The sequence below is a fragment of the Mchenga conophoros genome, linkage group LG14, assembly GCF_057382185.1.
Source record: "Mchenga conophoros isolate Kocher_MC1m ecotype Shallow Benthic linkage group LG14, M_conophoros_male_GT1.1, whole genome shotgun sequence".
Lineage (NCBI taxonomy): Eukaryota > Metazoa > Chordata > Actinopteri > Cichliformes > Cichlidae > Mchenga > Mchenga conophoros.
The window spans coordinates 35,098,651-35,121,844 of NC_140539.1; the positions used below are offsets into that span (position 1 = coordinate 35,098,651).

At 39.4% G+C, this 23,194-nt stretch overlaps 1 protein-coding gene across 1 annotated transcript in view; it reads left to right on the plus strand.

Moving 5' to 3' along the window:
- Window positions 1-3,722: 3,722 nt before the first annotated feature.
- gpr4 (G protein-coupled receptor 4) overlaps window positions 3,723-23,194 on the plus strand; it is a 52,600-nt gene continuing 33,128 nt past the window's right edge. The window contains exon 1 of the mRNA XM_085244173.1: window positions 3,723-3,932. The gene's annotated coding sequence lies outside the window, so the exon portion shown is untranslated. The remainder of the gene's footprint in view (window positions 3,933-23,194) is intronic.

Below are 23,194 nucleotides of genomic sequence, written 5' to 3' on the forward strand. Positions count from 1 at the left end.
CATGTAGCTCCTCTGAAACCCCACGCCGTAACCTGACGTGCATCTCACTACAAATTTAATTACACGTCATATTAATGCAGTCTGCATCTAATGTGATTGGTCTGTTCAGTGTTGTCAATTTGTCCTGTGTGTTTCTAGTGCTGCAGTTTTTGAAGTTATCAGTGACGGTAACAATAATCATCTCACTATAGGAATATTAATCATAGCATCAGTGTAAGGACTCACAAATGCCAGCATATTACTGCAGAAACTATCAGAATACACAAATGTGATTGGCCCCGAAAACCCCCCCAAAACTGACCACAACAAAGAGCCGGGATTGAGAGGGGAAAAAGTCCCGGCTTTTTATCCCACGTAAACAGCTGACGTTGTAGCATTTATGCTTGTGTTGGTGCATTTTGTTTTAATTACCTTGTGGTCACGTCCAGGTGTTTTTATGTGTCCCACGAGACACAGGAGAAAAAAAATATAATGCCAGGGCTTTTTTCCCCCTTGGAGTGGAGTGGATGCCCACTCTTTGTTGTGGTTAGTTTGTTTTGGGGGGCTGCAGACATATTTGTGCACATCCATTCCGGTAGATTTATCAATCTCCTTCCAGGAATATGCTGAGATTTGTGAGTCCTGATCGGGACTATTTAATGGAGCTGTCAGTAAAACACATAAGAGTTTCAGTTAAACTGACACGACAATTCTCTATGGTTTGACATTTTGAATGTATCGTATCAAATTGTATTGCATTGTATCGTATTGTGTGGTATCATATCATCATATCCTAGTCTATGACATCACATCATATTGTATCACATTAGGTCATATTGCACTGTAGAGCAGCGGTCCCCAACCTTTTTCGCGCCACGGACCGGTTCATGCCTGACAATATTTTCACGGACCAGCCTTTAAAGTGTTGCGGATAAATACAACAAAATAAAACTAGTACCGGTACCGTAAAAAAGAAGATTTATTCATAACACACGTGAAAAGACCCAGGAAAACCGAGTTAACGATAAAAACGATAACAAAATAACGCTCAAAACCGATAAAAACCCTGAAAACCTGTCATGAAACGCTGTGTGGCAGGCAGGAGATGAGGACTCAAAGTGCAGGACTCAGACTCAGGGATGAACTCAAAATCACAGCCTTTTTTTGCTGATCACAGAAAAACGAGCATACAAAGTAAAATAGGCTAAACTGGGAAACAATGAACTAAACCACAGGGAGATCCACACAGCATGAGGGACGACGCGACACTGACTCAGAGAAACACAAGGGTTTAAATACACTGGGAAGTAACGAGGGGAATGAGACACAGAAGGAGAGCACAGCTGGGAGAAATCAGAACTGACGAGACAAGGGAGCAAAGTAGGATACACTCACATGAGACACAGACCTTCAAAGTAAAACAGGAATTAGCACAGATGCAAACTAGCCAAGGGAGACAGAGCAACTAAGAAACACAGAGGGCAGCTACTAAATACTCAGAGAACTAAACAGAATACAAGAAAACCAAACTAAGACACTACACTAAAGAATAAGCTGGGACAACAAAGAGAACTAAGAACATAATACAGAAAACTCAGAGGCACAAGAAACTCAAAACACTGGGTCACTGACCCAGGACCGTGACGAAACCATACATTTCACACCTGAGCCTCAACTCTCGCGGCCCGGTACCAAACAACTCACGGACCGGTACCGGTCCGAGGCCCGGGGGTTGGGGACCACTGCTGTATAGTACAGGGGTGGGCATTTCCAGGCCTCGAGGGCCGGCGTCCTGCAGGTTTTAGATCTCACACTGGGTCAACACACCTGAATCAAATGATTAGTTCATTACCAGGCTTCTGGAGAACTTCAAGACATGTTGAGGAGGTAATTTAGCCATTTGAATCAGCTGTGTTGGATCAAGGACACATCTAAAACCTGCAGGACACCGGCACTCGAGGCCTGGAGTTGCCCACCCCTGGTATAGTATGATATGTTGTCATATGACATTGCATCATATTTCATTCTGTTACATGGTAATGTGTCTCATTGTGAGGCATCTTACAGTATTGCACTATGTTATCTCATATTGTTTCACATTGCATCATATCTGTGGCAGACAGGTGTGCCAAACTGACAAGTGAGACTTTTTCTTTTTTTACTCCAAGATCCTTTGAATTGAAGATCATTTAACTGGATTTCATGAGTGGGACAACACCGCACACATTCTCTGTCTATATATGAGCCCCCTGCACTGCAAGCTGTTTGTTTTCGTTTTATGCCCCATCCCAGCCCCCTTTTTCAATTCATTCACCTCTCATTAGTGCATGGGGATCTGCAGTCCTCAAGGCATTCACACTATTGAGATCCTGTTTCTCTTTAAACTTTATTCTACCTTATTCTAGTTGCTCCGACCTTTGCTGGTCAACTACTCCCTCAGTTTTCAGCCGATTTCCACATTTAAACTTTAATCTGTTCTGCTCCATGCTAATGCCAGCTCTTTTGGTGCTCATACCTTTCATACTTTTTGAGATATTAAGCTTTTTTATGCCATTTTTTGGCAAATCCCGCTTATGACAAAAAAAATTGCAGTAAACAGTTCAACTTTTTTTTTAACTCTTTTCAACACAAATTTCAGCTTTTTCACCTCTTTTCAGCAGAATTTTCCATTTTTCAATACTTTCCAGCACAAATTCCTGCTTCTTTAGCTGTTTTCACTGCAAACTTCAGCTTCTTTACCTCTTTTCAGCAGAAATTCTGCTAATTCACGTCTTTCTTTCTTGACTCTCTTCAGTGTAGTCTTTCAAATAAAGACGTTTTCAGCGGAGTTCAGCTTCTACACAGAGTTTTCAGCGGAGTTCTCCTTCTGCTGTTTTCAGATTCCACTACACAGCATTCACACTGCATTTTTGCAGGAAATGCAACTTTTTCTAGTTTTAATACTGGGAACGTTAAGCCATACTCAAGCCCAAACATTGGTAAATTTCAGAAAAATCACACCGTCATATTTTACACTGTTGACTGTTTCCAAATGGGGGGGAAAGGCGTTCTTCAGACAGAGGATAGAAAATGCAGGTGGAAGTATGTGTGAGTTTATTAGTGATATTATTCAAAACCATGGGCTACACATCCTGCAAACTTTGTACTAAGGGACCGCTAAGTTAAAAAACTGGCTAATTTCAGACACAGCTGAAGTGGGCGTGCGATCTCACATGCCCTTCTGCTCGGTGATGTTCAGAAAAGGTCAGGGCAGCAGCATGTGTGAAAAAAGCATTAGACAGACAGACAGAGGTAAAAAAAAAAAAAAAAGCAGACACACTCCAAAGTTTATATATAGCAAGGTGAAAGGTCATAAGTTGCTGCTTTTTATATATATCAACATATGCCACAACCTTAGGGACCTGGAATGACACACAACAACACAGGCATGCAGGCACATCCGCACACGCACACACACACACACGCACACACACACACACACACACACACACACACACACACACACACACACACACACGCACAAACAATTAATGTATGAATCTATAATTTTAAGATCTCAATTTTCTGTGGACTATTGTCTAAATTATATTTTGCTCGACAATATTACTTATTTAAATGTTTCATGTAAAGGCGCATTGAAGCGACGTAACAGAGTACAAGAAGAGAGGGAGGGAGGCGGAACTTAGAGTCTCACTTAGTGACGGTTACTCTCTCTCTGGCTCACTCTCTCCCTCTCACTCCGTCTGTGTGTGCATGTGTGTGTTTGGCTGTGTGTGTGTCTCAGTCTGCCGGCTGTTGTCGCTGTGCTCACACTGTTTGGTACTTTCACAGCCACTGTGCCATCTGTCCGAGCATTTTTCGCGGAGGTTGAATGAAACTAAACGAGTTTTCGTCCCCCTATCTGGATAGTCTCCTTTTTTGGGAACTGACTCCAAGACTCCAGGAACCTAAACGTGAGTACAGCATCGCATCGTTTAATGACAAGCGTCTTTACCGCTCTATTTGCGCTTTGCTTTAAATGCAAGTGAAACTGTCTTCTACAACAGAAAACTAGAACTGAGCTCGGTCGTTGAGGATTTTTCCTGATAGATCATTAGATCACCGTTTTCACATCCTGTAACACAGACATCGCGACAAAGTTTAGCGTCTGCATTAAATAGTGATATAAAAAACTAGAATTCTTGATGCACAGAAATAAAATAAAGGGAGATTTTACTATTCATATTCACGGTTTTTGCTGTTTCCTTTTTATTGTCAACTTCCCAACATCCCATCCACTCTGGGTGTTATTTTTTGTGATCCCATTAACCTGTAGCAGCGGGAAATCAGCTGAGCTGGCACCACTGACATTGCGGTACAGCAGGCACTAGTGTCCCTGCCACAGCTCCAGGGGTAATGAGTGCAGACAATTAATAAATTATCAGATTGAACGATTAAATCGGCTGCTTGTGTCACTGAATCCCTCCAGCTCCATATTACTCTGGGAGCGACCATGCACTGTTTGTGATGTTGCAGAACCAGCTTGGGCACTGTCAAGAACCGTTCTGAGTGCAGTTTATTGTGTGCTGAAGCAGACTGGGAGCGTTCTGTAATGAGTTTGTGAACTTTAAAGGGGGATGCCTGTACTAGTAAAGCCCGTAGCTCATTTATCACCCCTAGCAGAAAATGTCTCAGTTGTGCATAAATGAATAATAATATTGTCCTTTTTCACTTTAAAAAGGACAATGGAGAGTGTGCATTAGTTAGTATTACAGTACCAAAGTCTGCTGTTCAAATGACAAATATCACACAGAGGTTACATCTAATGCAAACAGACTGCTTCTAGCAGAGAAAACAGTAGATTGGTCCTTAATTCATGCATTCTTTGGCCTACTTAGGATCTTTACAGGAAAAAAGTGTGTTGAGGCGACTACTGTGTTATATAAATAAACTTGAATTAAACTCAATTGAATCTGTCACATGCAGATGATAACAAAAGAAAATAAAACATAAGTGTCAGAGTCAGAGGTGATCTGAGCACAGCGTGCTGTAGGTTCACCTCTGAGTGTTGTGTGTGTCAGTCTGAAATTCACTGCTTGTAATTCTTATCATTTAAAAGAAGAATTTGAGGATTTATTCACTAATCAATAATCTTCCACTTATTGTAGTGTATCTTAAAAAGAACAAGAAGCTATGAAAACTATGAGGATGAATGACCAATGATGAATTATTGATTTATGCTAAGCGTGATGAATGATCTTCACATGCAGAAGTGATTTTCTTGCTCTCAGTTCCTGAAAGGTATCGATACTTTGTTTTTAACTGAACATTTTGAGATCAATTATATGCATTTACAAAAATATCTGTGTATGAAAATCTACAATGACTTCTGCACTTTCATTAGACACTCGAGCAGCTGAGCCACCTCAGGCAGAGAGAGGGAGAGAGAGACACAGGGACAGCGATCTCGGAGAAAATGTCATGCTTCACTAGGATGCGGGGAGATGTTTCGATGGACCTTAATGGTCTTTTTTAGTCGAAAATCGAAACCATGAATCCTCTGTTCCTCCTGAAGAATTCCTGTTTTCTACTTCTACAGTTGTAATGTTAAAATCAATAGGATCTCATCTTCTTCTCCCCTGTGTCTGCACCGCCCCCCCTCCCCTGTTTTCTCTTTCCTCGGTGAAGATGGATACAGTCAGTCTGTCCCTCTCTTTCACGTATTTCATCTTTCCCTCTTTTTCCTTTCCTGGTTTCCTGCTTCACTGGCTCATTAACCTAAAGTGTATTACAAAGCAGTGAGGGGGAAATTACATTTATTTTTAAATGATCCATTAAATTTAAATGCAATTCTCCCTCATTTCTGTATTGGTGCATGATTTAAAACATTGCAAGTAAACATCCCCTCCTCATTCTTGACCCCTGTCACCTCACCGGAAAGATAATCTGTGCAGGTTTAGCTCCGACCTTCAAGGCAGATGGATGACTGTGGTTAGCCGAGCGCCAGCTTTACTTACCTGAAGTTCCTTTTTCCACCACTTCACGCCCTCTCCTTTCACCCTTAGTCCAGATGAATCTCTCCTCTCCTTCCTTCTTCAAGGTTCAAGGTTTCCCTTAGAAGTCAGATTTTGATGTGACCTTTAAAAAACCCTGAACACTGAACAAAAACCCACTTACATCTGACTTTTGTCTTCAGTGTGAAATTGTATAATAGGGATTCAGTCCGGGTCAAATGACTCTGCAGCTGTCACAGTTATTAGCGGTTCCAGCTCAGATCAGCAATGATAGAAACATGACACCCAGGTTTTGACCCCCTTTTCACGCTGTGATGGGCGTTTGTGTTGTCATTCTGTCTTAACTTATCCAACTCTGTCATCTCAGCCCCAAATTCCATCAGTCTCCATTAAAGCAGCAAACTAACATTGTTTAGTCAGCGCTGAAGCTGAAGAGACTAAAGTAAAAAACACCAAAAACGTAACCACAGTAACACTATCAGTGGACTCTATGTGGCTCAGTAGAGTTTACTGATCTTATTTTCAGGTTGTTTGTGAAGTTAAAACACAGCTGAAAAACAACCGTCTAACTCATCTTGTGAATATCTTTTACAAATTAAAAAAAAAAAGCATATATGGCACACCTGTCAGTGCACGTGTGCCATAGTTTTTATGATTGCCAACAATATTTAGTTCACTGGATGGATTAAGATTGGCACAAACACAGTGTTTGGTGCTTTTAGGGTTTAGAGTATGGGCTATTCTTCACTTTTCCAACAACTCTAGCAAGTCACAGCTTTCACTCATCTGTGTAAAACGTCAAAGAGGATTAAGAAAATTGGATTAAGAAATGTGATTCAAGTAAAGGTGATGTGGGACGAAGAGCTGAGAAATGAGTAGACAGGACAGAGTTTTTAAAGGACAGGAGAAACAAAACTGAGATTAAAGTAGGTGAGGTCAAAGGGAGTGGAAAGTGGAAGATGGATGTTAGGATGAGGACTGGAGGATAAAAAAAGAACTTCAGAGGTGGGTTAATGTGAACGAGATAGCAGTGAAGGTGTAATTGGTCTCCAGAGGAGCTCTGATAAGCAGCACTTAAGAGCCTTTGTGGTTAAGTAATCACTGTGATTAACGGCTACAGCGCTGGAGAACGACACTAACAAGTAGCCTGACTGTAGGATCGCCACCCACCGTGGTAAATTATCACATTATATTGAAACATAACAGTGTTGTGGTGTGGTTTCCTCTCCAGTTTTTTGCAATTTTCTGAAAAGACTTAGACTTCAGATCCTCACTTCAGATCCTGCGTGGATCTGAAGTGAGGATTTAAATGCAGCTTTACATCAGAACTCTTATTTATCTGAGTTTGTGGCTCATCACAGAATTGCTTGGTCATTGCTTCACACTTCATTTTATATTTGCATATTATGTGTTAACTATCTTGGTACAACATCTTCTCTGGTTCCTTTGGCCCCACACTTACTGCTTTTTCACACATGCACAGAGGAGGAAGTTTGTTCTGCTCCACCAGCATTTGACAACATTTGTCTGCAGTGCTTGTGTGGCAGATTAGAAGTGTGTTTCCATGCAGTGCCATTATCCTGTGAATAGCTTTTAGCGCATCCAACTGAACAACTACCCACCATTATGGGCCAGTTATGTGTTGGTTGTTTTTACAAATGGGGTAAAATTAACTGGCAGGCAGTGGAATAAAGCCTTACTTTATTCCTCTAATGGTGGGCGTTTCCTTTAATGATACAACATCACATGAAAACTGTTAATAGAGTCAGTGTGCAGCTGACATACTAAAATGAGGTAAAAGATGTGTCTTGCTATTTAGAAATCAGAAAGGTCAAGATTTTTTACCCTCTACTAATGTCACGGTCCTGTGTCGGTGACCCAGTGTTTTGTGTTATTGTTAATCTTAGATTTCATCATGGTTCATCATTTTTGTTTATGGTTCAGTATTTCTAGCTCTAGAGTTCTTTTTTGTTTTGTGATTTCTAGTTCTTGGGTTTTGTTCCTGTGGCCCTCATGTTTAGTGCAGGTTTAGTTCTGTCTTCATGTTTATTTTCTTGCTCCCCGGTCAGTCGTGTGTCATGTCGGAGTTTGTCACTCATGTCTCTGTGCTCCGTGTTCAATCTGTTGAGTGTCAGGTCCATGCCTGTCGTGTTTTTCCTGTTTTATTTTGATAGTCCCTGTCCTGTGTGCAGTGTGCCTGGTTTTGCTTCCCTTGTCTCGTTGGGTCTGATTTGTCCCAGTTGTGTTACCACCTGTTCCCCATCCTCTCATTGCCCTCATCATGTTGTGTTTTTCCTCTGTGCTTCTGGTAACGTTCTGGTTCTCTGTTTCCTGGTTTTGTTTTCTAGTTTCTCAGTTTTCCAGTTTAAGTTTTGTGTTTCTAGTTTAGCTTTCCTGTATTTCATATTTGAATGTTCCCCTGCAAGAAAGCTGCTGCTTTTAGTTAATTATTCTCTCTCCGAGTCCTGTGTTGAGGTCCTAGACACAGCAAACCCTGACAATTAACCTGATTGTTTTATGTAGGCTTATATATTGATGCTGATGATCTAGTTATTGAATCGGGGGAATGTGTGCATGCAAAGTTTTACAGTGTTTATGTGCTTTGTGAGTGAGAGTTGGGCAGGATGGCTTTTATACTATGTTTACATCAACCAAGGAGGCGATGTTTCTGGTAGCGTTTGTGTACATGTTTGTAAACACGATAGCTTTGAATAAATCAATGTTAACAGTCCATTAAAATTCGGCTGACGTCCACCAAGATATTCTGATTTATTGGTTGAAAATTGACAAAAAGCCTTATAACTTAGAGACTATGTTTCTTACAAGTGTGGTGTGCATTGTCAACACATTGAAAGGACTGTATAAAGATTTAAAATGTGTCACATGTGACCTCTGACCTCTCCTTCAAGGCCAATATCTTTAAAGAAAGTCTTGCCAAGAGAAAATGACTGAGCTGCCTATTAGTTAAAAATGTTCTGAATGTATTATATAATAAACACAATCAATACAGATGATCCATTACCTACTCTACATAATGTTTGTGTAATCAAAATAAATGTGTCATGCTAGGCTAAAGTAAATACTGCCCAGAGAGTGAGCTCTCTTGTACTCTCTCTTACGCTAATACTTGGATATTTTTGTATTTTATGCCTTTGTTAGCTGTTTTAATGCTCCGTGTATCTGCCCATGGTGTGCAGATGCAATTCAGGAAGTACCTAAATTGGTTACACAGCATCTTTTCTCCCATGAGATCAATTTTTGTGCCTGTTCCCTGACAGAATAAACCTACAACTAAAGTATAAGTGATGCATTTTGTGCTGTTTGATCAACACTTAAACCAACATTATTATACAGACAATCAAAAACTTTTTAGAATACAGACAATAACATGTGAGTTTGTTTACTGGCCACGATGTACAGACTGAACATTTTCGGTAGATAGATAGCAACCTCTGGGTTCACAGCGTGCCTAATTGGACGATTGTTCTGGAGATGGCATGTGCCACAGTCCTGGTTTTTAATTAGGGGGGTGACTCATAAACGAGTGTGCGTAGTAGTGCTTTGTGTCACACCTATAAATCCACCCACTCTCACCCACGCTGAGACTGGTCCGGTGCCACGTGTAGCTACTTGTTTAATTGGAAGTCCCTGTGCAGAGTTTTGTTTTTGGCCAGTGCAATTTGCTGTGCTTGCTTTTGCTTTCCTGTAGTCAAGAGCTCATTTGCAGGAGCAACAACACCTATGACTAATTTATGCTTTGTTGGTTGTCAAGATAATTATTTGTCTGTTTTTTCCACAGCGTATCGGAAATATCAATATATCTTTAAGCAATAGAGGGTTTGTAACTTGCGTTAGTCATTTATTGAACAATATTTTAAATATTAGCTGGTCCAACATTAGTGGTTTGCCATTTTACTGCCTCATTACTTCATCAACTGAGTGAGATGAATTAGATGCAGCCTATTATTTTCTAATTATGAAGATAAGGGCAAAAAATGTAATAACCCTTAATTAGATGTTGGACAAGAATTAATATGGTTATAAAGTTTTGTGTTAGTTACAGAATTTCATTGTTTTGGAAATCTATGCAGCAACAACAACAAAAAGACAAAGGAAAACGAGATAAAACTTTATTTGCCGTTCTTATTCGTGCTGTCTTGTTCTTTTAAACCCTGTCTGTGGTGAGACTGGTCTTGCCCTGGGAAAATATGAATAACTCGAATAACCACTGAGGTTAAACCTTGTGTGACTGGCCTGGTGTGTTTTCAGTTGCTTTAAGAACAGTACCAGGGAATATTGCATGACTTGCATCTGCATAACAAAACATTTGTTGTTAGAAGGTGGTTAAGTGAGGAATCCATGTTGTATGAATAAAAATGCAGTTTTCCCATGCACCGCAGTTGAAATCCACACAAATGAGACTTATTATAGGCCCTATAGTGTTCGTATTTTTTACATTATAAATGCAGATCCCCACTTTTTCCACACTAAACTCTGGTTATGGTTGATGCAATGGTCACTGCTTGTATGACTTGTGAAATCAACACAGTGTCACAACTCACAAGTACAGTCTTTTTGGAAACAAGAAGTGTTTCATAGAGTTTTTAGTACTCTGCAGAATACCTAATCTTTTCCATGTGTTGCAATAATTTCCATTTGTGCCATTTGGCAATCATTTTGGGTCCCTGCATTTATAAATTGCAGAGACAGACCAGCTTGCAAACCCATCCCTTGTGCAGGTTACAAAAATTTGAACACATAGAGCAAACAAAAAACAAACAAACAAAAAGGCAAGAATAACAACACAACACTCTGACATAGCTAGTTTGAAAAACCTGTTCGGGAAGGCCAATGTTTGAGTAATGATAACTTACCCATAACCCTAACCCCTAACGCTAACCGTGCATTGGGTAAACAAATTGGATAAATAAATACATTTTCAAGGCCTCATACAATTTCATGTTTGTCTGGCCAAACAATGACCATCAGGCCATCAGGGCAATGCTTTGGCCAGTCAAAAGTCCAGAGAGTGCTGTTGCAGTTATAGAAGAACATGCTGTTATTTAAACTTTTTTAGGCCTTAAAATGCATTATTACTATTTAGACTGGATTTCCTGGTTCCTGTTACATTTCATCAGAAGCTACTGGCATCTCAGATAACCTCAAGCTGTCTTTAGTATCTGTCCTGATTTGCTTTGTGAATAAATGCTGTTTGCTTTCGCTTTAGCTGCTTGGTTAGGGTTTGGGAAAGATCAGGGTTTGGCTTTTTTTTATGCTGCATGTTTAAAAGTGATGCTAGCTTCTACATTACAGACCAAAAGGAACTAAGGGATACATAGTGTACATAAGTGATAAGAATGGGATTAGACCTGTGTTACAGTACTGTAGATATCTCTGACATGCAAAGGATTTTAGCAGAATGGCAGTGTCTTGACTGTTGTGCAAATGATAATAATTTTATCTGCCAGCACCTCAAACAAAAGACCACCACACACAAACCACTGTCCTGTTTAAAATTGTGTTGTGTTTTGTGGTGTTGTGTTGTGTCTCCAGCCACTTCCACTAAGTGAGGTTGTTCCTGATCACGCATTACTGAGTGGCAGTTCAAGTTTGTGGCTCCTTTTTTTTAAATGGAAAAAAAGACACCCTGGCATGTACATATTTTGAAGGCCTTCCTGGAACATTGCTGTGTGAGTTTAGTAACGTAATGCAATGGAGCGCATCTCTGTGTGTCGACCGAGAGGGAAATTTAAACAGGAGAGGACAAAGGGAAACGAAGGAGGGACACACAGACACAGAGTTTAAATGTGTGTTTGTGTCTGACGACACTTGTAAATGAACCAGGTTGTGCTGAGGTCACTGCTGTCTGTCAGTAAACACTGTTAGCCCTGTTAGGCAGACACACACACACCTTCACACACATACTAATGTTTCCACTGAGGAGACAGCAGCACCTGTGGCAACCATTAGAGCAGTTTCAGATGGTCGATAACCATCTAACCATCACGCCGGTTTTTTTTTTCCCCATTAAATGTTGAGCTCTCTCCACTTCTACAATATCAATGTCACCTCTATTTCTCCTCCATTGTGTTTATCTCCTTTTTTCCTCCCAGGTTAACTTTTTCCGCTCTTTCTTCTTGTTCATCTTCAGTCTCCTGCATCTCTTCTATTGCTCTATCTCTATCGTTTGTCCAGATAACATTACCAAAAACTCCTTTTCTAACCATTTAGCCGTACACACTTTCTATCTCTCATAGTATCTCTTTATCTTTTTCCACTTCTCCTGTCTCCTCTTCCAGTTTATTCATCTATTTGTCTTTCATTTTCTGTTCATCAATAGTTTTCTTCTTACCCATTCTTCTACTTTGTCTTCATGTTTCTTAATTTCAGTAACTCATATGATCCTGACTTAGACAATCTGATGATGTCAGAAAAATTAAAGTGCAGGAAAGGAGAAGCTATCCCTCTCTGAGTCACTTTGTTTCTTTCTCATATTCCCCTGTCTCTCCAAGGTTCCTCATCAGGTCTGTGGCTATTGATTGTTTTAATAATAGATTACCAAAGATGATCAGATGAAACTCTAATGATACCTGAGGAAAGAAAGTAGACTGTAGCCAGTTTACAAAAACAGAAAGAGGCCCAGAGATCAAAATAGAAGACATAATGGATGAATGATGTGCCTATATGGACAGGTTTAGGTTTATATTTTGTGGGAGGAAGGCTTGTGCATGAGCATGCTCTCATTTTGTTATACAATATGAATGCAAAATGCAGGTGCCTCTTAATACTTTGATTTTAAATGTTTAGTTAATAGTGTATTTTTTAATATATAAATTGAACAAAATTTTGGATTGATTAGTATCTGAGAATTGATTTTTGGCAACCCTAATTGTTACAACTCTAGCAGGTTTCGCGTTGTGTAGGTGTGTCCCGAGGAGCCAGTGGACAGCTGGCTTCATGCAGCAATCAGCCACACAGCAGTATATAACCTTGTGAAGAGCTTCTCAGTCAGTGTTCGGACTAGTCTTGGCTGGTGACTTTTAATGGCATATTCTGCTTATTTTTACTAAGCTTGGAGGTTTCTTTGGGCTGCTAGTGAGTAGCAGGTATTTGCTGGCAGCAGAAGCATACCTTTTAATTTGGTTAACCATCTCTTTTGCCTATCGTTAGGATATTTTAGTTTGTAGATGGCTTTTGTTTAGTTGAAATAGTGGTGTTCCCGTATCGTTATTCTTTTTAATAAAAATCTTAATTAAACAATTTGCTCTGTTTGGCTTCGTCTTTTCCTGATCATACCATTGTTCCTCCTCTCATCCCGTAGCTTTAGTCTTGAGGACGGAACAATAATGATCAATTACAGAGTGCTCACTTACTTGCTATCACTAGCTCTATTTCCAGAAACGCTCAGATCACAACTGATCTCAGAGCAATGAAAGCAATAGCTAGGAGTAGCTGTTCCAGCATTCTGGTCTCCAAACAGTTCCTGACAAAGACCAGGGATTCATTCACAATGTGCATGAAGGCAAGCAGAGAAACAACAGGCTACTCCAGCAACAAGATGGCAGATGCTTGTGTTAGATTTCACTGGATATAACACTACAAACAAGGCTTGCCTTGCTTGCCCTGTTGGAATACCATCCATTCTAAGCATCATAAAGGAGGATTATCGATGATATGTCTGCTGGCAAATGATTTGTCAATCACAAGAACGTGTGGTTCTTAGAGAATGATTAACAGAACACAGCACTTTGACATAGCTAGTTTGAAAAACCTGTTCAGAAAGGCCAATGTTTGAGAAATGATAACTTAGCTGTAACCCTAACCCCTAACTCTAACCCTGCATTGGGTAAACAAAGGGCCAGCATGGGTAAATAAATACATTTTCAAGGCCAAATACAATTCCATGTTTGTCTGGCCAAACAATGACCATTGGGGCATCAGGGCAATGCTTTAGCCAGTCAGAAATCCTGAGAGTTTACCTTAGCAACTCCAGCAACAACATGGCAGATGCTTGTGTTAGATTTCACCGGATGTAACACAACAAGCAGGGCTTGCCTTGCTTGCCCTTTCGGAATACCATCCATTCTAAGCATCATAAAGGAGGATTATCGATGATATGTCTGCTGGCTAATGATTTGTCAAATCACAACAAGAACATGTGATGCCATAGTAAATGCACCCCTTTTCATTATATCTGGTTTAAAACACCAAGGTTATGATACAAAGACTTTATAAACCAGTGAGTGAAGTCATACTAGCTATTTCTATATGTATATCTTTTATATTGTCAGTGGATGGAGCTTTTAAGCTCAGGCTTTTATTGTAGTAAGAACCAAATCTGGGTAATCTTCATGAAGGGATCTTCAGTTATATTAATAACTTAAAGGTGGTTGTAAATTTATATAATAGTAAGTTACTTTTTACCCTTATGTCCCTATGCTTCATTATTGACTTGGTATAGACATCTTTCTCAGCGTTTCAGTTCATTTTTTAATTGACTCCAACCAATATATTGGCCGTCATTAGCTTTCTAGATATTTAGATATGACATTTATAACGGCCAGTAAGTGAAAAATTAAAAAGTAAGAAAGAGATTAGAGAAACACGTTTCAACCATGTTATGAGAGTTGATCCTGCGTTGTTTGTCCATCATTAAAAACTACGTGTTTAGAACAGTACAATAACAACAGTTAGCTGATCTGAGTCAGCTAGAGCATCAACAAGTAACTCACGACTTGTTGTAACTGTAAAACAAGTTTATTTTTAAACTGCACTTATATATTATTTAGTAAATAACCATACATGACATAAACCTTACGTCTTTGGCAGCAGGATGTCTAATTTTATGTCATGTACTTAGATCTGAGGGGAAAAAAAGCTTTTTAAGACTTCTACATATCACTCAACACCATGAACTTCAATAGAATTAACCAATCAGATGAGATGAGGCACAACAGGAAGTGCCTCAGGAAATAACCGCGTCCTCGCAGCCCACCAATGTTGGCAAACACATAGATATCGAAACTAGTGTAGACCTTCACTGACATTACGCTTTCCCCAAACACTCGCTAAACAACTTTTAGCCAACTTCTATTAACCTATTTGAATATCAGTTTACCACTGTGACACAGGCCAATGTGTCTTCATTCTCTATGTCTAAAACCTTGGTGCTCGTAATATGCAAATGAAACAAAATCTTGATATAGTTTAAAGATTTAAAGTTGGCTGAATCTGTCGGGTAAAGTTTGGGATTTACAAAGTGTCTGGTTGATAATGCTTATTGCAAATAATTTATTTCTATATGCATATATTTATTAGTTTATGTCCTCTATATGACTTTATTTAAAAGTTTTGTTTACATAGAGAGGCATGGATTCCAAACTAAGGCCCCTTTGTGTGTGTGTGTGTGTGTGTGTCTGTGTATTGTAAGCCAGCCATATCTGTCATCACTCACATACTCACTCATTTACACACCCACACATACTCTCGACTCAACAGAAATTCAGACAGTCTTACATTTGTGAGTGTGTACTTGACAAACACACACACACACACACACACATGTCTGCCTTGCTATCCTCGTGGGGACATCCCATTGACATAATGCTTTCCCTAGTCGCTTACCCTAACCCTAACCATCAAAAATAAATGCCTAACCCTTACCCTTACCCTAAATCTAACCATAACCTAATTGTAACTCTGAAACTAAAACTACATTTTGAGCGTGAAAAATGCCTTCAACCCCGTACATACACACACACACACACACACACACACACACACACACACACACACACACACACACACACACACACACACACACACACCAGGCCTCAGTGGGATTAGTCTGACAGGCTGCCTCAGAAATGAGTGCAGGTTTTCTGCAGCCTGTTATTAAAACTGCTGACACCTCCACATCCAGACCTCCACTGGAATATCATTTGTCTGAGGTGCACTGAGCAGTGAAGGACTTAGTTTACAAATCATCATGTCACACCGGCACAGTGCAAAACACTCCCAGCATACTGCAACATACTGCTGTGTAGAAAACAATGTGAATCTCATTATTAGGTGCCTGTTTCCATACTGTTGTGGCAGAAATATTTTTTTACCAGTATAAAAGCACATCTGCTAATTCAGATGGCAGTTAATCAATGGAAATGTCTCTACAATTATCCCCGATGCATCTAAGTGTATGTGTGCCAGTGTGTCAGAAGTAACCATTGACACTGTTTTGTCTCGACACCAAAATAGTGTGAATGGTGCAAATAGCATTACTGAGGAGTTTCGATATCAATAAGCATGGGTATCATTAAAAGCCTTCTGATCCTGATTGATAAGCCGATAGATTACAAGTGTTCAGCCTTAGAGACACACGTAATTCATCTTACCTCATGTATTGGATGTAGTCTCATGTTAATTATTTGTGTATTCATGCAGACACACAAAACACTTACTGCATGTCTGAAAACAAATTAACAAGCTCTGGTCATCTGATCAAAGCCAAATTTGTCCAATAAGGCTCGATGCGGGAGGGATCACGGGAAAACATGGCACTTTTAATGAAGTCATTAATTTTCCCTGCAGGGTGTCAAGTCAAGCCTACGAAGGCTCTGACACATTGATGGCTACATGATCACTCAAGCATGAAATGAATAGCCAAGATTAACTACCTGCAGCCTTCAACTTTCTCTCTGACTGCTTCAGGGTCTGGACTGCATTTCTTTTTACTAGTTTCTGCTTTTCTGCATTCCTGTCTCCTTCTTTTCCTCCTGAATGTGCACATTCAGTTCTTTTCCTCCTGCAAGGTGAGGATATTGAGCAAATGTGCCACATGTGCTAGCTGCATTGTCTATATTAAAACATTAGTAAATTAATGGTTTTGAGAAGTATTTCCCCTTAAAGCAATTTTGGGTGATCAGGTTTGTGCATCAAAAAGTTGGAAGCTTTGTGTTCTGTTTAGTTGAAAAAGAGGAATGTGGGAATATGTGATGTAATAAAGAAAAAATATCATAAACTATTTAGCCTAACCATTTTCGATGGGTTAATCTTGGTTATTGCCAATCCATCCATCTCAACCATGTTAAGGAACTTTGGAGCATGTCCTAGCTATCATAGGGTGAAAGTTTGTTGTCATTGTTGTCAAAAATGAATATTTCTCCTCTAGATGCACAAATTAAACACTTGCTCTACTAGATGTGTTGATTTCTCTTGAGTTATCTATGTTGGCATGATGTAATTCATAAATGCAAAACTTAAATTCCCCACTCAGTGTGTTGTGTTTGTGTATGGACAAATACAAACCCACTTTTATCAAGAGAGAGACATTTGGTTTCCTCCATGAGTCAATAAATCATCCAGATACACCAGGGCAGTTTTGCATTTGTAATACAACAAAGTTTACAAGTTCACTTTCTCATGGTGTGAACCAGAGAGCATTCTCTACCATGTTTGTCAAGTAGCATCGTACATTAGGCAGGATAGATGTCCTGTCTAAAAGTTTGTGTTTTTCAGCAGAATCTCAAACATTTTTTGGTTTCTAGTTGTTGTTCCACTTTAACAGAACCAACGAAGAAGCCTCACTTCACTACTAACTCCTACTTCCATTACAGTAAAAGTTTATGAAGGGTCAAATAAATGAGTCAGTGAAAGCACTAAGAGAAAATATGGAAAAGGTTTCTAGAGGATTGTTCTGTTTTTGTATCCAGTTCACCTTCGATGAATATCTCTTTGTTTGATTTTATAGCTCGGTGTTGCTGTAAACAGGCTGCTGGTCAGCAGAAGGCTGTGGATTGAGTTTTTAGGCTTCCTGGAGCCTCACATAGAAACAGGAAGTGAAACCTGTGGGTGCAGAACAAGTTCTGAGCTCTACATTAGAGAAAAAAACAAGCCTGTTTCAGTAGCCACGCCCCTTAATTGTTAGTTATTGAATAAGTGTGATATAAACATACTGTACATACAATAACAGTATTCGCATAGTGTAGAATCCTTTGACCAAAACCGAGAGATAATGCATGCTGTTATGGTAATGAGTTTGACTCTTAAACCATAATTTACAAAATGAACATCCCACTGTACTTAATAAGACTTTAAACTAGCGATGGAGACTGTGGAGTCACCAGGAAAGGCTGGATCCATATTTCAGTATGGTTCATGAAGCCCAAGGGCTGGTTCCCCATAGACTGCATATATAGTGCTTTGAAGAAGAATTTGCCCCCTCCTCATTTTTTCTCTTTTTTGTGTACTTGTCTCATTTAAATGTTTTATATTATTAAACAAATTTTAATATTATTCAAACACAACACAAGTAAACATAAAATGTAATTTTTTAAATGATGATTAGCTTTATTTAGGGAAAGAAAACTATTCAAACGAACACTACCTTGCCCTACGTGAAAAAGTAATTCCACCTCTTGGTAAATCAAAAACTCAAAAAGCAACATATCATAAACAATTGATCCAAAAAAACCTCAAACAACAGATGAACGGAGTTAATGGAATCTATCTTAAAAGGATTATAAAGTCATTGCTAAGGCTTGGGACTCCAGCAAACCACAATAAGAGTCAATATCCACAAATGGAGAAAAATTGCAACAGTGGTGATGCATCCCAGGAGTGGCCGGCATACCAAAATTACTCCCAGGAGTGCATTAACGACTCATCAAGGAGGTCACAAAAGAATCCAGAACAACATCTAATAAAATGCAGGCTTCACTTGCCTGAGTTAATGTCAATGTGACTGAACAATAAGAAGGAGGCTGGCCTAAACAAAAAGAAGAGTTCAAAGACCAAGAAGTAAACCAAGGTTTGTCTTATATTTGACAAAAAGCATCTCAATCATCACCAAGACTTCTGGGAAAATTTTGGGTGAAATGACAAGACAAAAGCGGAACTTTTTGGAAGGATTGGATCCCATTAATCTAGCATAAAAAACACAGCATTTAATGGAAAGAAATACCATACCAACAAGTATGTTGTAAAGCCAGTTGAAATGCTTTAGCCCGACCTTAAACCGGCCATTCATACTCAAAAACCTTCAAATGTGGCTAAAAAACCCAAATTCTGCACTGAAAAGTGGACCCACATTCCTTCACAGAGATATAAGAGGCTCATTGCCAGTTACCACTAATACTTGACGGTAGTTCCTACTGCTAAAGGTGGCACAAGCAGTTATTAGGTTTAGGGAGCAATTACTTTGTCACACACTTGTATTTACTTGGGCTATCTTATATTTGGGTTATCTAATATTAACATTTATTAAATCTTTTAAAACACATAAGTGGAACCTAAATCAGGAAATTGGCAAATACTTTGTCATAGCACTGTAAAAGATGGATGTAGCTATTGTGTCAACATTAGCGTTTTGGCCATGTTGGTTATTTTGCAGCCAAAATTGAGTATATTTAGAGCTAAGGGTGGCGCGATATTGTGCTAGCTTATGCTAACATGCTTAGCTAACTATACAGGTGCAGTACACAGACAGACATACAGCACATATCTACCTTGTAATTAGTGTTAAATACAAAACTGTAGTACTATATAAGACTTAAATAATATCATTGAATTCACCAAATTTTAAGCACAAACTTCTTATACAGTGTTTGACTCAAATTATCGAAGTTGAGACCGAGGCCTAGCGGACAGCTACCAGCTACACCCCCTCTGTACCTCCAGCACACATGTCAGTGATAAAGCCCATACAGGGTTGTTACAATGGAGTAAACAATTCATAGCTATCAAAACCATTTATGTACTGGCCTGTATTTTTGTGTCTTTGGTAAGAACAAAACACGCAGCTTGTTCATGTCTTTTTAATTAGAGTCAGTTCAAACACTGCAGTTTGAAACATCACAGACTTGTGCTTCAGACACATGGGATGTTTCTTTCTCTGCTGTGAATACTTTGCTCTGTTTTTCTTTCATTCATTTAATCTTTGTTGTTCTTTTAACATCTGTGTGTAAGTGTTGTTGTTTTTTCTGCATACATAGAGAGGTATTCTTGTTTTACTTGACAATGCCTGTGAGAGAAATTGACAAAACTCACTGCCCTTCTGTTTCTTGCTCTCTCAAACACATTACATATGAGCATAGTTAACCAGGTGAGACGGCCACATGACGAGGAGCGCGGGCCCTCAGGCTTCAGTCTAATGACTCAGCACGGCAACTGATGACGGGCTAGAAGCTGTTATCATGTGGTTGTTCCTGGTTGTTGTTCTTTGTAGCTCTCAGCAGTGCTGTCATCTTATCTAACATGTATTGTGGTGACAGACGCCATGTTCAGAACGTGCCATAACAGCAGCACATCCTGTTCTGATTATTGTTTTCTCTCATAATGTAGTTGTGTTTGCTCATATGTAGTCGTTATGAGTCTCATTGATGATCTGTTGTGGAAAAAACTGACTCATTGAGAGTTTCATTTGTTTTTTTTGTTGTCAGGATAGTCAGGATAGTAACATGTAGGATTATTAGGATTTCTTCCTCAGCATTGGCACTATGAATTGAGTTTATTTTACATACTTTATAAACTACTTATTAGTTGCACAATGCAGGTAGAATTATTAGCACTATTGATTTATGTAGATGGAGGATACTTGTGTGGCTCTCACCACTAATTCCTACCAATGCAGTCCTCCTTCTGTTTATCCCAATTTGATGCATCGCTTCCTGTTGTAATAAATGTTTTATTTTTTTCCCAGAAAACAACTTTTTCACATAATAATTACTGTCTGCGTGGCTTCCTGATCACTGGGCCTCCTTCAAGAACCATACACACATGCAAATTCTTGATCTTCTACTTAGGTGAAAGTAATCCAGACTTGTTTTATTTATTATATACATAGATACACAGCAGTATGAGGAATATTTTAACTTAAATTTTCTTAACTGTTTTTGGAGGAGGACTAAAAGTTACACCAGTTGAGGTTAGGCAGGAGGCCTGGATATGTTGCCATTTCATCATAGGGCTAACACAGTGAGAAACAACCATTAAGACCTAGTACCAGTGTACTGACACTAATTAACCTTACATGTGTCACTGTAAGAAAAACCCAGAGCACCCAAAGGACATGCAAAATTCATTCAGCAGGGCCCGGGCTGGTGTCCAACCACATTCTTTTCACAGCGAAGCAATTGCTAACCATCCCACGACTCTGCTGTCCCACATTTAAGGGCCCATTACACCCGCAATTGTCGGCCTCAGAATGGCAGCGCATGCCAAAGTGACATTATATCTGATGGTGCAAGGTATACCTTGGTGCCATTTTGATACGTTGTGCACCTCCCAATTCTTGGAACCTTGTGTAGGTTCCACACCTCGTACGCCCTAGCTGAAGACACAAGTGTGCCACTGTTTCGATTTTTACTACAAAGATGTACTAGAGCAGACTCAGACTCCCAAATTATATGGATGATACTGCAACAGCATAAAATATAAGACTTCCTGGGGAAATCTATTAAAAAAATCTATGCTTTCTACTCCTTTACCTTCACTGACAATTTGGAGAATACTGGACTGCACTGAATACCCATGCCCTCAGTGCTGGTATAAATGGTGACAGGGCTGTTTTTTGTGCCCAGTATGATTAATGTGGCAACTTTAATGAGCTTGTTAGGCTGTTATGCTTTAATCAAAGTGATTTTGCTTGAAATATAGTGCAAAAACAACTAAAATAAATTAAGTACATAAATAAAGCTCCCTTATTCACAGTTTTCGCAGAAAACTCTGCATATTTGATTTTGCAGATTTTGCAGGATGCCCTTCATGGTGCAAACCCAAAGGAGTTTCTGTCTCCCCCTGGGACTGATCAATTGATCACATAAACCAAATAACTGTAATGCAAATTGGATGTTGTTCGATAAATCTAACGCAAAGTGTGTGACGATGTGTATCATTATCAAGGTTTGCAAAGCCAAGAGTTACTATATATCTTAGTAAACCTTTAAAAGTTTGCTATCCAGTGTCATAGCAAACTCCTCTAATATACGTTTTATGCCCGACAGAGTATCACCAGCTTCTGTGATCACCTTTAGTATGCTAATGTTCTCCTGCTCAGTTTCTGACCGACACGTTCCTTTGGCTACCTGCTATTTATGGCACTGACCACATTGTTTCTTAAAGACATTTTAACAGTCTATTAAACTTAATGTCCCTCTTTATCTCCATCACAGTATGGCTCTGCTCTGATCACGTCCTTAGCAGCTGAATTAATAGACCAATTTGGAGGGGCCGTCACGGTAACATGATTACAAAATCCAGACTTTGTTCCCTCATCGTTCATTTATTCAAGGCACAGTTGCTGTATGGAAGTGCATTGAGTTTACTTTCAGCTCAGTTGTGTCCTTGCCTCTGGCTATAAGCACTAAATTAGTCAGAAAGGACAGTCAATAAATCTTCGAGGTAAATATCGAAAAAACGTCTCTGATTTGATTTGCAGTTTTTCCAGAAACATGCTGCTCATAGTCACTTTCCAACACCCATTTGGCTTTGGTGACACAATATGCCATACTGATTTTCAAACATTAAAAAAGTCTGTATTTTACAGTTACTGTTTATAGACAAAATTATATATTTAAATGTATTCGAGGGTCCAACGACTCATGGGTAGGTAGCATTTACAAAGTTGAAATTTAGATTAGAAGTTTTGAAGTTTGTGCAGTTTTAGTTTTAAAAACCGGATTCAAATATTCGGACAGTTCATTTCATGCATCAAAATGAGAGGACAATCACAAACGTGAGCCAATAGCATTACACACACATGCATGCACACACACACATCTGATCCTGACACATTACACTCTTCTCTGTGGGACCAGTGCAGGCCGATGTGACGCACAATGTGCAACAACTTCTTGCTGAGCTTTACAAATTTAGCACATGCGAGACTGTACAGCAGACATGTTCTGGTCTGTGTTGATGACATAGGATGACTGCTGCACTGTGCTGACTCACGCCTTGCAGGGTCAGATGCCATAGTAGTGCATTTTACTCCAAAGATATAACAAAAACAGATTACCTTGCTGAAGACTGAGCCTTTCTAATAACACAGTCTGGTTTGTTGGTCCAGATATACCCAATCATCTTTGCTGTAATCTCATCTGAAGTCACTGTCTGTTGTGACTCACCTGTAAACGGATTAGGCCTTTGATGGATTGTTGTAATAACTATGACCGTAGGCGGCTGCACTGCTGGTGACAACAGTCTGTCAGCACTTCCTGTAAGAGAAG